Raw genomic sequence first — 6522 nt, forward strand, 5'->3', positions numbered from 1 at the left:
GTGTGCTGAGCACTAACTGGAGAAACTCATCACATGCTACTCTAGTATCTGGATAAAAGGTCAACCCTAATTAGGACGACAGTCAATGGGTCAACCCCATATGGTCGACATGCATTAGGTCAACATGGTGAAAAGGTTGACATGGTCCATACTGTAGGTCGACGGGTACAAAAGGAAGATAGGTTAAAATGGTCTAAACACCGTATGGTAGACGAAAGTTGTTGTTTTTTTCATCCTTTACCATCCACGTGGACTGTGATAGGGAATAGTAACCTTGCCTGAAGTTCACTCGCCATGTTTGGGGACACGGTACACTAATTGGGGTCACATGTGGTTTGAAAACAAAATAGCACAAAAAAAGTAAAAATCTTGTGTCTGCCTTTTTTGTGTAGACCATTTCCTTGATGACCTTTTGTATCGGTCGACCTCTTGTACCCACCGATCTAATGACCATGTTAACCATATGGAGTCAACCTATTGACTGTTGACCTAATTTGGGTTGACCATTGATCCATTCCCACTCCTCTGACCCCACTCTGTTGGAGAAGAGTCAGGTATGTAGTGGGTACTGTATGTCACACTGCTGGGTAAGTGAGGGAAAAGCTTACAATAGTGTGTTTCATCATTACTGTGATGTGTGTCAGTAACTTTTATCAATAACAGTAATACTCTGGGGGGACACTGGTGGGTAAGACAAATGATGGTGGACAGTGGGGCGTGTAAGAGAAAAGCTAGTAGGCAAGGGATGACTTTATCTGTGGGCAGGAAGGACTATACTACTATTATTATTATTATTATTACTATTATTATTATTATCCGTTTCATATATAGCGCAGCATATTCCATTGCATTTTACAATTTGAGACAAAAGCTAGCAGGCAAGGGGCATGTGACATATCCTGATGTGCAGGGGGCATTTGAGACAAAATTTATGGGCAGAGGGGCATGTGAGAAAAGCTGGTGGGCAGAGGAGAGGGGCATGTGAGAAAAGTTGGTAGGCTGGGCCAAGTATAGTGCGGGTAGTGAGGTGGAAACTCTGCCCTAGAAACTCAGTGTTTGCTGTTCATTGCAATCACTGATTGCTCAATGAAAGCGTTTTGCAATTTGCAAACCAGATAAAATGTAATGTGAATGAATCATGTGTATCTGTTTATTTAATAGTAGTACTGTTATTTGATTAACGATTTGATAATTAACTATTTAAAGTGCAATATACCAGATGACTACTATGCAAGAAATGCTTATGATAATCACGCCCATATGAGTTTGTGTAAATATGGTCCATGCTATCACAGCGTTCTGACAACCGATGCGATCAAGCTTAATGTGAAACGTACGTCATCATATGCCTGGACGTACACTGTGTCCAGGTGCGTGGAATCTATACCCGGCCCGGAATCCAGGTCTATGAGCGGCTCCCTGCACGGCGCTATGGATATTTCAGCAGCTACTATATACTGCAAGCAATCAATCTCGTGAGGTACTCAGAGCATCTCATCCCAGAGAGATCACTTACCTCCTCTAAAATGTGCAAGCACAACAGGGGAGGAGGTGATTGATCTCGGTGACAGCAGAAGCTGCTCGCTCTACATCTATATTCCGTTTTGGCACTGGCATTTTTCTGCTGCTCTCATTGTCTCCATTCACTGCCCTGAGGCACATGTAAAAGTAGAAGGGGGGATTCTCCTATAGCGCTGGAACATTTATCTATCAGAAAAAAAGAGTTTACCTTTGTTGATTGTACTAACAAAATGAATTATCACTATATTTAACTACTTCTGTATTGATTCAGTCATGATCTCTTGTATATATGTTTATTTTTATTTGTATTTGGTATCAGAGGCATAGGACTTGTCTACCATCTGATTTATGCTTATGCAAAGGGTTTCTCTATACATATTGCTCACCAGCTCACAGTGGGTTAATACACCAGAGGCTGAATTGTTTGGCTTATTGCTGTACTATGGTGGTCATTCCGAATTGATCGCTAGCTGCAGTTGTTCGCAGTGCAGCGATCAGGCAAAAAAATGGCTGTTCTGCACACGTGTATGTGGTGCAATGCCCTCGCGCGTCGTACAAGCACAATAAACAATGTAGTTTTGCGCAGGGTCTAGCAAAGCATTTCAGTCGCACTGGTGGTCGCATGAAGTGGGAGTTTCTGGGTGTCAACTGACCGTTTTCAGGGAGTGTTCGAAAAAATGCAGGCGTGCCAGGAAAAACACAGGCGTGTCTTGGTGAACGCTGGGCGGGTTTGTGGTGTCAAAGCAGTAACTGAACAGTCTGAAGTGATCGCAAGCGCTGAGTAGGTTCTGAGGTACTCTGCAACTGCACAAAAAAACTTTGTAGCCGCCCTGCAATCCATTCGTTCACACTTCTGCTAAGCCAAAATACACTCCCAGTGGGCTGCGGCATAGCATTTGTATGGCTGCTAAAAACTGCTAGCGAGTGATCAACTCGGAATGACCACCTATATTTTCCCAGCAACAACGTTGCATTTTGAAGCATACCCATTTGGACTACTCAATAGTGTCAAATAGTATGAAATCAGATACGAATGGATTGAATCATACTTGCCCTTTGCCTACTCTGTTCGCTTTTTTCTAACTAGTAACAAAATTATAGCATTGGTTCCTGTTTTATTTGAACTATTTGCAACAGTGGTAAACTGTAAAATACACATACTGGGATTGCTGAATGGTGCCACGCTAAGTGTACCTGCTTTTTCACAATATTTTAAGCGGCTTCAGGATCGCAATTTATAACAGGAAACGCTCTATTTATTCTGTGTTCATACGTGCTGACCTTTATATGTTTCTTTTGTATGTCTGTGGGTTGTGCTGTATCACAACACGTTGATTATATTGCTTTACAGAAATTGTGTTATCACAGGATACATTGCAGGAATTTAATTATTCTGTTACATATGTGCTGACCTTTATATATTTTTCCTATAGGTTAGTGAGTAGCGTTCCGTTACAAAGACTTTTATTGTATTTCATTATAGGAATTGTGTCATTACAGATTATATTGCAGGCAACAATTACAAATATTACAATGAATGTACGATGTTGAAGCACACAGCAGGGAGCGGTCGATCACAGGTTTACTGGAGATCAAAATCCAGTATTTAAAGGATCTCATTAATTGGATAATATAAACCTGTATAAAACTTTTTCATATTTTCACTTTGCTGATAGAAGTTATTTGACGGTTCTTCCTATACACCCCCATATGTAAAGAAAAAATAAAATTATATTTATTGGGGTGATATTATTATTATTATAGGATATTACTAGTATTATTGTACATATGATTAAATCTTTTCAGGCTGACAATCGATCATCCTATGTTATGCCTACTAATATTTACTTTTTATGAAATATAGTATTAAAAGTTAAGTTTTAATTAACTAATGTAACAATACTAAAAGAGTGCGCCACACATTAAGCCTTCTTTGACTAAAGCCCACTAGTGGTTTTTGCCTAAAGGGCCCCATACACTGGAACGATTATGCCCGATTTCAGCCCAATTCAGGCATTTGTGCTGATATATTGGGTGAAATCGATAATTTTGGCTGTGTATACGATCCAGTCCGATGCGCGGCCCCGTGAGCAACGGATCCTCCAGATTGAACGTGCTGCATTCGTAATATGTCGGACTTCGCAGGCATGGCTGGGATCGGCCAAGATATATTGTATGCAAAAGGACAGCATACCATATATCTTGGGCGATCCTGTGCCCGGGAGGCTGACGGGGTGATCACCAGCAATCGCCTGGTAGTGTATGGGGCCCTTAAATCCCTAAACTCTGATTGCACTTTGCTTAATAGCGCACCTCCAATTAGGATCGGATCCTTCCCCCCCCCCTTTCCCTCCACAACCCCCCCTCACCAATTCATCCCACTCTCAATCCCATCCGGATCACACTACACACACATTTTCTCCATCCAGCATCTACATTGTCTTTCTCTATTTCAGGGCATTAGGGCTCCACATTCACATCATAATACCAATCTATTGCCATACCCAGCATCACTCACTTATTTCTACCACTTCAGACGGCCCTTTTAATCACCATCCCCCATCTTCCCCATTTTCTCCAGGTTCTAATCGCTAACATATTTCCCCATCTAATCACACATCACATGTCCTCCCCTTCACACACACGTCACACTTTACACACCCATTTCCTCCCCCCTTTATTGTCCCCCCTTCACTTGCTTCCCCATCCCTTCTTTTTCCCCCCGATTTCACCATCCACTAACCCCACAACGAATTCAATATCAATAGTATTTTTAGTACAATATTTCTTTTTACAATATCTTATTTCACATAATAATTCATATTTCACATGTCACATTCACAATTTACCTTTTCTCTTAGTTCTCTTAGTTCTTCATTTACTACTCACTATAATCTATTCCTAATAATGCTCAATATACATATATTTACTAGCATAAGAAAAATATACTTTTTTAGAAACATTCCTTAATCATGACCCCGAATCATATTTTTATTCCATTTCATTCATAACTCTTTCATTCACTTTTACTCAGTTCTTTACCTTTATATATATTTTCTCGACATTTAATACACTATTCATTTATCATTATATCAATCTATATCTTCCCAGTCTTTCATTTTTTTTACATGTCTTCATTTTTTTACATGTCTTCCTTTTATTTTATTTTATTTTAATTTATCACAAACTCATACTCTTCCCACTCATTGCTAGTTTTTAAGCGGAGTTCATGCCTTAATTGATACGCTTATTTCTTCCACCATTAGGATGGATCACTCTGGGGACTTAATTGCTTAAGCATATAGTCATCTGAAGCTACTGATTAGCAATTAATAGGACCCAATATGTCTTTATAAACCTACGCAAGGGAGCCGGGGAGCAGGTGACCAGTGAACGAGCTCTCCCGAGCGAAACGCGCGTCACTTCCAGGTCCGGTGACCTAGGGGGGTATTTACGCCCCTCCATCTATCAGTAGGTTACATGGTAACTCCCGGTTTGTTGCCGGACTCCTTCTCCCTGGCATCTTGTTGGCTCTATCTCTCCAGCAATTTATCTTTTGACCTATGAAGTGTATACAAATGTAAATGTTTTCTGCCAATCAGGGATGTATGGTAATATGTTATGCTTATCAGGAGCCGCATTAGTGTCCAGTCTATATTACTAATTATTTAGATTTATGATCCATTTATGGTTCTAAATAGGTGCAGTCCTTATTAGGATTTATATCTGTATACTTTCAAGATATCTTGTTATATCTCATCTAACTACCTCTCCCACAAATACAAGTGCTACATTGTTGGATAAGTGATAATAATACACTGCTAACCTTAAGGGTTTTTTTGTGTTGCTGACTATACAAAGCAGTTGCAGAGCATTACGTGAAATAACACAAATAACCAAAAAGCCAGTATTTCTGTATAAAAACAGAAAACCTTGTGAAACATTCCCATTTACATGGGATTTCTGGAACTCCCTCTCATCCTGTTTAACAATCTTGGGGCTCTGCAATGCAATATGTAAACAGAGCACCAGTTTGTCACACAACAGGACAGCAGAAGTGTTCCTCTATCTTTTTTCCGTCTCAGTGTCGTTTCTCAGATATTTCAGATCAGACAATATATGATCCCCAGTGTCATCAGGTGCGATATATTTACCTGCAGTCAAACCACACTGAGTGTGCCCAACCTCATCTGATCTTGGAAGCCAAGCACTGTGGGCCAGGTCAGTACCTGGGTGGGAGACCACCAGAGAATACCAGGTACCGCAGGTATTTTGATCTAAGAGCACTTAGTAATTTTTATGAACTTTGGGAGTTCCCACAGACCTTTCAGATCCGACAATATATGGTTCCCAGTGTCATCAGATGTGATATACCTACCTGCGGTCAAACCACACTGAGTATGCCCAACCTCGTCTGATCTTGGAAGCCAAGCACTGTGGGCCAGGTCAGTACCTGGGTGGGAGACCTCCAGAGAATACCAGGTACCGCAGGTATTTTTATCCAAACCAAGGACATAGGACCTAGAACCAAGCATCATTGTATATTTTCTCTAGCCAGCACTTTACCAGTGATTTGGGTTGAGCCCGGTGTACATTTTCTCTTTCTTCCTGCTATATCTTTATTACAGCATATATCGTAACAAATTAGGAAGAAGAGAATATTTCTCAACATCGGAGATTCATATATTTTTGCTCATTGAGCCACTACGTTAGCATTTTTAATATTCACATCATTTGATGTTTATTTAGATTTCTTTGCCATATATGTCGTCATTTCTTTTTTCTTGCCTTATAGCCATTATTTTAGGAGGGTAAATAACAAAAATTACATTTTAACCTAAGAATAATACATATCTTTCACAATTATCAATACAAGTGTGCCCCAGAAGAGAAATATAGTCTTTCTTTTTTCTCTTTGGTTCCGGTACTATACGGGAACCATCTCCCTTACTTTTCCAAGTAGTTTACTGAACTATTTTATGGGAGCACTGCCAACCCAGC

General features: G+C 40.2%; 2 pseudogenes; both read left to right on the top strand.

Annotated features, from left to right (window-relative positions):
* The first annotated feature begins 5673 nt into the window (after positions 1-5673).
* On the top strand, positions 5674-5791 carry LOC135032976 (5S ribosomal RNA; annotated as a pseudogene).
* A 106-nt stretch (positions 5792-5897) lies between these two features.
* On the top strand, positions 5898-6015 carry LOC135032973 (5S ribosomal RNA; annotated as a pseudogene).
* The last annotated feature ends 507 nt before the right edge of the window (positions 6016-6522 follow it).

The sequence above is a fragment of the Pseudophryne corroboree genome, unplaced genomic scaffold (genome assembly GCF_028390025.1).
Source record: "Pseudophryne corroboree isolate aPseCor3 unplaced genomic scaffold, aPseCor3.hap2 scaffold_563, whole genome shotgun sequence".
Classification (NCBI taxonomy): Eukaryota; Metazoa; Chordata; class Amphibia; order Anura; family Myobatrachidae; genus Pseudophryne; species Pseudophryne corroboree.